Here is a 9933-nt window from a genome sequence, read left to right as displayed (position 1 = left end):
TTTGTCAGCTGCAGATTTACAGATTAAAAGCCACAGAGTGAATACTCTGCGCTTTCCCCACACCTAGTACCCATATATTAATCCCCAAACTTGCAGTTCTCAAGCTTTTAACTGGCTCAGAAAGAAATTAAGGGACTAATCCAGGTAGTTATCATCCACAGCTGACTCCCAGTTCTGTGTCCTTCTCCTTTCTTCTCTATCTACATCATTGCCATTAGTTCTTGCAGGATCTAGAACTGGTGAAGATGCTGCCCAGTTTTTTTAAAAAATATTTTATTAATTTATTGACTAAAAAAGTAGAGCATCAGAGAGAGAGAGATGGAGAGACACATACACACAGAGAGAACGAGATCTTCCATCTGCTCCCAGATGTAAGATCTTCCATCTTACTCCCCAGATGGCCACAAGAGCCAGGGCTGGGCCAGGCTGAAGTCATGAGCCAGGAACTCCAGCCTGGTCTTCCACAGGGGTGGCAGGGACCTAAGTACTCGGGTCATCAAGCAGGGAACTGGATAGAAAGCAGAGCAGGCCGGCGCCGCGGCTCACTAGGCTAATCCTCTGCCTTGCGGCGCCAGCACACTGGGTTCTAGTCCTGGTCAGGGCGCCAGATTCTGTCCCGGTTGCCCCTCTTCCAGGCCAGCTCTCTGCTGTGGCCCGGGAGTGCAGTACCTGGCTCCTGCCATCGGATCAGCGCGGTGCGCCAGCGGCAGCATGCCGGCCGCGGCAACCATTGGAGGGTGAACCAACGGCAAAGGAAGACCTTTCTCTCTGTCTCTGTCTCTCTCACTGTCCACTCTGCCTGTCAAAAAAGAAAAAAAAAAGAAAAAGAAAGGGGGGGGGGCGGCAGAGCAGCCAGGACTTAAACTGGTGCTCAGATGGGGGAGCTGGTGTTGCATGAGGTGGCTTAACCCACTATGCTACAGTGCTGCCCTGTTTGGTGGCTGCCTGTTGGAGGTTCACTTGTTCTTATGGTTGAAGTGTGGGAAATCTCCTTTGCCTTCAGTGCAGCGGTGATAAAATAATTTGTTTGTTAAAAAAAATCTTATCCTTACCCTGAAGTTTCTTTTCTATCTCTTTGTCTAACTATTGATTGATCGACCTATAACTCAGTATCTTTGGCATCAGAGCTTCTCAGAGTGGGTTACACGAATCTTTTTTAAAAACAGGTTTCTTAAGTTATTTTAATGTATTCCTTTGCTTTGATTTATTTACCTCGTCTATGAATAAGTTACCACAGGAAGGGGAAGAAAACACAAACACTCCAATAGTTGGGGTGCATTTAAGAGAAATTAAATAAGATACTTTTTTTTCTTTACTATATTAGGATTTCTGCTAGTTTCATCCTTTAGTAATGGAAACCATCAGATGGCTAAACGAGAAAAACTAATGGAAAAAGCAGGTCTAATCCAATGCTACGGAAACACAAAAGCCCAGGATTCTCACTTTGGCTGGCCCAGCTACTCAGTCGGGGTCTCTCCCTCCTCTTAGTCCGACTGGGTTAGCAGTTGGGTAGTGGACAACGAACCAGAGATCCTCAGACTTCTGTCCTGAGGTTCCTATGGGTTGGGCCTGCCCCAGAGCCCTTAGTGCTTGGAGTGTCTGGGAGGCCAGGCTCGCTGGCATGGGGCCAGATAGCCACGCAGGTGTGCAGTGCTTCCCTGTGCCACCTGGCCGTCTCAGGTCTTGCTCTGCCTCCAGCCCAAAGTCCCCTCTTCCTTTCGCTCTCTCTTGACAGTCTCCTCGACTTTGAGCTTATGTGATCGTCTCTATTCTGCAATAAGTCTACTTTTTTCCCTTTCCTTTGATCTTCTACTTGAACAAGTACTTCAAATCCAGTCACTGGGCCTTGAGTTCTTCATCAAGTCACATCAGAGGCCATCTTTCTACTAAGTTTGAAATCAGACGCTGACTCATTTTCCACAAGTGAAAACTTTTGGCTAGGATTAACTTATTAAAATTTCCTTAATTGAGAGATAGTCTCTCCTTTTAGTTCAATGAGGAACCAAATCTCTCTAGTCTCCAGAGTCTACCCCCTCCCTAGTTTCTCCCAAGTGATTTGTCCACAGTGGTTTTCTGATGTACATCTATTCCCCATTAAGGACAGAGACTGTCCAAGTCCTGTGGTCATGAGGACAGAAATTCTTTCAACGTACGGGGACATTAGCATGCAAGCAGAATCCATACGTCCTCATGACCCTTGCCACCTGTGCGATGCTCTTGCACAATCTCCTCTCTGGGAGCAGGTGGGGCACCTGTGACTCACCTCTACAACAAGGACCTGGCCACATCTCAGGGTGGCCTCCCGCCAACATCCTGCAAAAACTGAGGTCCTCAATCCTAACCAACAAGGAACTACACACTGAGACAACTACATGAGCTGGAAAGGAGGTTCTTCCCGCAAGGCAGGCCTAGATGAGATGGCAGCCCCAGTCCTCTCCTTGACGTTGGCTTTACGAGACCCTGAAGCAGAGAATCCCACTCAGCCATGTCCAGATTCCCAACTCACAGCAACTGTGAGATAGTGTTTTGTTTTAAGCTTCTGAGTTTATGATTGTAATAGAAAAGATTCTTATTTTAAAATGTATTTTAGTTGACCAGTAACAATTAGATTTTATATTTGCAGTATACAACATGATCTTCTGAAATATGTATATAATGTAGAATGGGTACATCAAATGATTAACACATGCATTACAATACATACTTCTGTCTTTTATGCAGGGAGAGCACTTAAAAGCTAGAATCCCAGCAATTTGCAAGCACACAATGCATCATCATTAACTGTAGTCAACGTGCAGTGCAATAGATCTTTGGAGCCCACTCCTCCCATCTAACCCAATCCCACCCCACTCCCAGCCACTGGTAACCAAATTTGTGGTATTATTGATACACAACAATAGATAACAAATACAATTCAGAATAAGAGACACCATTTCCTCCGAGGGAAGGGAATGGGTCATTTCCTCACACAAAGTGGTAGAAAATGATGAAGAAATCCTCCTGGAAAACACCATGGCGATTGCAGTCACTTGAAAAAAAGTTATAGCACAAGATCCAAATGATTCAGCTTTTTATGGCTTGGTCTATAAGGGTATTGTTATGGGCATAAATATCTCAATTTTTATTCCAAGTTCTTGCCCCCACAGAGATTAGAATTCAAAGCAGAGGCATACAAACAGTGCACAGTGAGAAAAGTATTTATTTAAAAGAGAGAGTGAACATATGTTCACACAAGAGATAGCTGTCATGAATGGGCCAGAGAGAGTTGCCTGCGAGGACAGAGCATGGGCAGAGGCCAGAGAAGGGCCCATAAGCCAGGTCCGGAAGCCAAAAAGAAGAAAGGCATTCCCATGTGTAACCATCACTGATGGAGTAGGGGGTGGCAGGCTAACTGAATATGCGAGTGGTGTGGAGTCTGGGCGGTGTTCAGTGAACATACAGCTTTCTGGGCTTCCTGGTCCCTCCACTGGAGTTTAACTTCCATTTGGCCATTATGTTGTCTCCTCCTTCCTGTTCCCAGATACACAGGTGCATCACGGGAAAGAGGTCATACTGGATTGACAGGTAAAGGGTGGAGTTAGAATGATGGCCTAGAGGCAGAAACCATGAGGAACATCTTCCACTTCACTTCTTGCTATCTGATCTTTCTGCTTTGTTCCACATTTCAGTATCTGTCAGGATTAGCTAATTGTACCAGAAGCCCAACTATAGTTTCTTAAATAGTAAGGTATTTTTTTTTTTTTGATAGGCAGAGTTAGAAAGAGAGAGACAGAGAGAAAAGTCTTCTTTCTGTTGGTTCACCCCCGTAAATGGCCGCCTCGGTCGGCACACTGCACCGATCTGAAGCCAGGAGCCAGGTGCTTCCTCCTGGTCTCCATGAGGGTGCAGGGCCCAAGAACTTGGGCCATCCTCCACTGCACTCCTGGGCCACACCAGAGAGCTGGACTGGAAGAGGAGCAACTGGGACAGAATCCGGCGCCCCAACGGGGACTAAAACCCGGAGTGCCGGCACCGCAGGCAGAGGATTAGCCTCGTGAGCCGCGGTGCCAGCCTAAATAGTAAGGTATTTATTTTCCTCATGAACCAAGATGTCTGTAGGTGGGGGCTTGGGTGGCAATACTGGGACCCAAACTTCTATCTTCCTGTTCAGGAATCCTTAGTGGATGCCATCTTCATGGCTATAAGATGCCGGCTGCACCTCCAGGTGATCTATGTGAGCCAAAGAAGGGTGGAGACTAAAGGGCAACCATGGATTCCAGCTGCTTGTTTAAAAAGCAAAGCTTCTACCAAGCAGCTTCTACTTTCTTCAGTGAGTGGAACAGAATAATGCTGCACTTGCAATGGGGCCTGTGTATCTTTATCTAGGTATTTTTCTGAGATACACCCAAACAGAATCAGGGTCTGTTAGCACGATCTGTTAGAAGTGAATGGACATTGCATGGGCTACTAAGGGTGTCTGGTAGCGCAGTCAGCTACTTCAACGAAAGTCTCTGCTTGGAAGAACAAAACTTACAGAGTAACCCTTGGAGCTAATGAGACCAGGTGCATGATCAAGATTTGGAGGTCACCTAATTCAGCTATCTCCCTTCCCTACCTACACATCTACTGATGAATTATTACTATTTAAATTATTTGAGTGAGAGAGAAAGATAGAAAGCTCTTGTCTGCTGGTTCATTCCCCAGATGCCTGTAACAGTGGCCAGGCTGGACCAAGCCAAAGCCAGAAGACAAGAACTTAATGCCGGTCTCCCATGTGGGTGGCAGGAACCCAACTACTGCAGCCATCACTGCTGCCTCCCAAGGTGTGCATCAGCAGCAGCTAGAATCAGGAGCCAGAGCCAGGTCTCGAACTCAGGCTCTCCAACATAGGAAGCAGGCTCTGCTAGGCCAGACACCTGCTCCTGTTAGGGTACTGTTTGGGATTTGATAGGTTACCTGACTCCTTTTCATTTCTATGTTAAACTGTTTCGCTTTGCTCCAGTTTTATAATTAATGCTTCATTGTCTCAAGAGGGCTCTAGACATCTGCTTTGTTCACCTCTCATACAATCTTTGTAAGTAAAACAAGAATTCCTGCCACAGTCCAGACAGCCTCTTGGCATCAAAGAAGGTCAGCTTCCCTGCCTCCTAGGGCAGCCAGGCGAGTTATGTGTGCGAGTTATGTGAGTTATGCACACACAAGGGTGAGAGACCACCTCTTCCTTCCCCTTCATGCCTCTTAGTTCAAATCTGAAGGTTTAAAATGAGAGAAACAGAAGTGTCAATTAGGGAGAACTGGGCAAGAAATAATGGGTTTGGGTAGCCCTATGTTTGAGGCCACTTGAACAACATCTTCCATAATCACAATCTAATTTTCTAATAGATTGCAAGCCCGGAACCAGAGACCTCACTTAAGCCAAACCCTGTCAAGTTAATGGTGCTTTGTGCTAACCACATATGGATGAACATAAATTACATTTTCTCTCGTCAGGCCCCTGTTGTATGTATAAACCTTCTGGAACCTCCCCTCAAAGGTTATTAGTTCCTCTTCTTTTCTCCTTTATGTCATAGGTCATCTAATGTCAATATAATAAAAGCCACTAACCTTCTAGAAACTAAGCTATAAAAAAATTATGTCTTCCATGTTCAATGGCTTCAATAGATACTCAATATTGCAAACACATGAAAACCATTTAAGAGTGTGATATCACAGTTGTTCAGAAAAAAAGTGAACAATCCTATCTATATTTTCATTCCAATATTTTTATTATTCTTTCAGGTGTTATGCAAAGAACATGCTCACCCTGCTGGATAGCTCATCCTCTCTTTGTACAATTTCTGTGGCAGAGGGAGCCATAAACAAAACGCATCTTGGATAGTAGGTTTCCTGGTATCACATGTTCAGGCCAACCATATCTAGGAAACTCTAACATTTCAAATGACTTAACTTGGCAGGCATAGATGTAGATTGTAAGAAATTGACACGATTCATGTAGACACATTTGTGGGTTTTCTTGCAAACAGTAGAGCCTCACTGATGGATATTTTGCATTTTCACTAAAGCTCACTGCTTTCTCCTGTGTGTCATAGATAATTTTTTACCACCAAATAATGATTTTCCAGTAGATAAATGGGCAAGCAACATAAAAATGTAATTCCCAAAGGAGGAAATCAAAAACATCTCATCAACATGTGTCTTCTCTATATGTTCAGTCTCATTAGCAAATGAAAGAAATGCAACTTTTAAAAACTTATGTTATGGGGGCTGGCCCCATGGCTCACTTGGTTAATCCTCTGCCTGCAGCACCGGCATCCCATATGGGCACTGGGTTCTAGTCCCGGTTGCTCCTCTTCCAGTCCAGCTCTCTGGTGTGGCCCGGGAGGGCAGTGGAGGATGGCTCAGGTACTTGGGCGCCTGCACCCACGTGGGAGACCAGGAGGAAGCATCTGGCTCCTGGCTTCAGATCGGCGCAGCACGCCGGCCGTAGCAGCCATTTGGGGGGTGAACCAACAGAAAATGGAAGACCTTTCTCTCTCTCTCTCTAACTCATCTGTCAAAACAAACAAACAAACAAACAAACTTATGGTGACTTATCAGGTTGGGAGCTGAGAGATGAGTGGTCTCATTACAGGGGTGGAGTCCCTGGGCTGTGTCAGGCTGTGGGAACTGCAGACATGCCCAGGTCTCCCTAGCTTGCAGGAGTTTATGGGGTAAATTCTTGAGGAGGTAGGGAAAATGGAAAATACATAATCAGTCCTCCTCCCAGCTAGAATGTAAACCAAACCCCTGGACAATGCCTTGGATGCGGACGCTGGATACCATTAGGTCCTGGTCTTCTACCCGCTCTCCTTTAGCTTAAAGTTTCCTTGTCCAGTTTTTGTGATTGCAAGTCAACTTCTTACTAAGATTAGCTCAGTGAATTGAAGGAGTGGTCCAGTGTCCCCACAAGGGCCCTAACCACCCGGCCCATGAGATTATTTCTCCTATAGATAGCATTTTGATGTTCAGTCTTTTCTTGAGGGGTTTCTTTTCCAGGAACCCCAGGCCCTGAGCAAAAGGTAACCACCCCTAAATGCAGCCCCCAGACTGAATGGGAACCCACTTTACCATCATCAAAATTCTCTAAAAGACATGATACCGCTGACCATTCAAAGGACTGTTTAGCCAACGACCAGGACTGAAGATGCACCTGTCAGCTCAGCTTCAACCTATAAGAACCTTTACTCCTAACCCCTCTGGGTGTCCTGGAATTAAGCAACGGTTTTCCTGGCTCCTTACTGTATACAACGAATACCTCCTTCTCCATGCTGGTGGCAGTAACTGGCTTGGTATGCATCAGGCAAGTGCCAGTTTTAGCGGTTCTGCAGCAGTTCATCCACTTTAGGGGTGCCCTATAGCAGAAGTGTGACAACAGTTCTCAACAAGAACTTACTGAACTTAGCCCAGAAGTTGGGCTCCATGGCTCCCTTCCATTACATGATGATTTGGGACTCCTTATGAAGCTGAACCAAATGAAGACATCTTTGGCCAAGGGTAGAGCTTCCTCAGACAGTGGGATCTGAGGCTCTCCATCAGCTCTGCTTTCCCTTGAATTGGCTTCACTCCAAGCAGGCTCTTTCTACGTGGTGGCCCTTGGTGGGTCACTTAGCATCTCAAGTCCTCAGGTTCCTCATTCTAGAAAAATGGAGCTTTAAGCCACCTGCACAAGTGCACTGTGAAGACCCAGTGAGAGAAAGCATATTGATACCAACCTGCTTATTAGTAATTTCCAATAGTAATAAGCTTGTGGGCTCTTGCCATGTATTCTGAATACTGGCTCAAATAGACCCGATAACGTGCTAAGTTTTAAAGATGCTTATTCAGTGAGAGAAATGCACGGGAGAGTGACACTGGGCTTTATTTAGGGGAGAGAGAAGTCTAGAAGCTAAGTTGAGTCCATCCCAAGCAGAAAGCAGGCCAGAAGCAAGCCACATGGAGCAAGCGTGCAGGCAGGTAGCCAGAGAGTGGGCAGCCCAAAGGCCTCATGCATCTAAGGTGCAGGTAGCAAGGGCAATAGGGGGGGGGGGCACCATGTTCCAGGCCTTTTATCCACTCCCAAAGGGGCGTGGTTACATAGCCTGATTGGCAGGTGAGCTTCCAGGTGAGATCAGGTAGGGGCTTGAGATCACACAGAGGCGTGGTGAGGGCGTGGTCTTCCAGATCACAAACCTAATGGATTTTACGCTATCTGCCTGCCTACACCAATATGAGAATGCTTGCAAACTGCAACACTTCACAGGACTTTGTTAGCTGTCAAGAGCTCAAAACAAGTGTCTCCGGCTCTTAATTTGATATCTGTGCTTTTCTGTTTCTGATTATAAATAAAATGACACAGATTTTGTTTAGCAGGACAGCTTGCAATCGGGCACCTAGGGGGAAAAGTGTCATCCTCTTTATCGAGAATATGAAGATATTCTTTTTAAAATTAGCATTAAAAGAATTGAGTTCTGGGGCCCTGGGAGCTAGGGAGATATCTCAGGGCCCTCGACGTGTGTGTGTGTGTGTGTGTGTGTGTGTGTGTTGGGGGAGGGGGCAGTGGGCAGAACCTGAATGGAAGCAGCTGCCCTGTTAATCGGAACAGCTCTGCTTTGGTGAGTTTTCTACGTCTTGATTCTGGGTAAGATTTTCTATCAAAAAGGACAGTGGTAAGATGGTCTTCCCGCCTTCTTCTCTGTCAGCCCCCAGGGCTGCTCTGGCTCGTCCGCCCTGCCCTCCCGCCTCTCAGAGCTATTGTAAAAGAAAGCTGACTGGAAACCGAACGGGAAACCAGGACAGACCTCGCAGAAGGAAAGCGACGACGTGAAATGGGTTTGATGGACGGGAAGCCACGGCCCCCGCCCGCCTCCCTCCTCCGAACCCGCCGAAACCACCGGCTCCCGGGACAAGCCCCAAGCTTGCTGCGTGTTAATAAAAAACAGACAAACAGAAAACCTCCCCTGGATGCCGCCCCTGATGAGTCTGGGACACGGCGCCCATGTTTGTGTTAGAAAACGGCCCGAGACCGCAGAGAAGACGCAGAACTCAATGTTGTATGCGAAAGGAGGCCTGCGATGGCTGGGCGACACCGTTCCCAGGCGTCCTCACCCAGCCCTCCGACGGAGGCAGGAGACAGCCCGGGCTGCCCCCAGGGGCCACGGCCGCGCACAGCCGAAGGCGTCTGAAAACGCTGGGGGCACGGTTAAGACAAGCCTCCGAGCCTAGCGGGGCTCACGGCGCCCCCTGGCGGTGAGCGGTGGGGATGTCCCGGCCCTTCGCCCCTGCACAGCCCTCCCAGCCTCGCGGCGCGCACCCGCGGCTCGGCTTCCGGCAACAGCCGCGAGTTTCTGGGGCGGGCCCTCAGAGCTCTGCATCCATTCGCAGAGAGAGGATGACGGACACCCCCTGCGTCCAATGGGCGTCGTGCTCGTGCCGGCCTGGCGGACCCGCGAGCTCCAGCCAGGCCTCGGACCCCCTCCGAAGCGGCCGCGTGGTCCTGCATCCCGCGGCCAGCCACGCAAAGCCAAACCCAGCTCCCAGAGACACTGCGAGGGAAGGGCCAGCCTTGAGAGGGGCGCTGCTGCCCGCCCGATCCTTGCCTTGCCATCCCGGGCCTGCAGCCCCCACTTCCCGACCCCCGCCTTGGGGACGGCGGCCTCGCGCTAGGCCCCGCTCCCGGGGTTCCCCTTCGCCAGCGCCCCTTTCGGCCGGGGCTATTCGGGGCCTGCAGCTGGGGCTCGGGCCGCGCGCTCCTCCACGCCCGCCCGCCCGCCGCCGGCCCCGCTTTCACTTTCGGTCGCGGAGGCTCCAGGCGGGCGGCGGCGGCGGCGGCGGCGCGAGGGTGAGCAGGGGCGCGGGGCCCGGGTGCGGGCAGGAGGCTGCGGGGCGGGCCCCTTCCCTGAGGGCTCCCGGGAGGGCCGCGGGCGCCGCGGGCACCAG

At 49.0% G+C, this 9933-nt stretch overlaps 1 protein-coding gene and 1 long non-coding RNA gene across 9 annotated transcripts in view; one reads left to right on the top strand and one right to left on the bottom strand.

Annotated features, from left to right (window-relative positions):
• ERAP1 (endoplasmic reticulum aminopeptidase 1) overlaps window positions 1-9933 on the top strand; it is a 178637-nt gene that overhangs the window by 114146 nt on the left and 54558 nt on the right. Inside the window, exon 1 of one of the 5 annotated variants that reach the window (XM_002713943.6) lies at window positions 9694-9835. The exons of the other annotated variants lie outside the window; for them this stretch is intronic. The gene's annotated coding sequence lies outside the window, so the exon portion shown is untranslated. Of the gene's footprint in view, window positions 1-9693; window positions 9836-9933 lie in introns of those variants that run through there. 5 annotated transcript variants of the gene reach the window in all.
• LOC138845145 (uncharacterized) overlaps window positions 1-9933 on the bottom strand; it is a 33094-nt gene that overhangs the window by 22688 nt on the left and 473 nt on the right. Inside the window, exon 2 of one of the 4 annotated variants that reach the window (XR_016220543.1) lies at window positions 7412-7691. The exons of 2 other annotated variants lie outside the window; for them this stretch is intronic. This is a non-coding gene — a long non-coding RNA (uncharacterized LOC138845145). The remainder of the gene's footprint in view (window positions 1-7411; window positions 7692-9933) is intronic. One more of the 4 variants, XR_016220544.1, reaches the window with a different exon arrangement.

This window comes from Oryctolagus cuniculus, chromosome 14 (genome assembly GCF_051225735.1).
Source record: "Oryctolagus cuniculus isolate XC-2025 breed Fujian yellow rabbit chromosome 14, ASM5122573v1, whole genome shotgun sequence".
Taxonomy (NCBI): domain Eukaryota; kingdom Metazoa; phylum Chordata; class Mammalia; order Lagomorpha; family Leporidae; genus Oryctolagus; species Oryctolagus cuniculus.
This window is presented reverse-complemented; position numbering and strand designations above follow the sequence as displayed.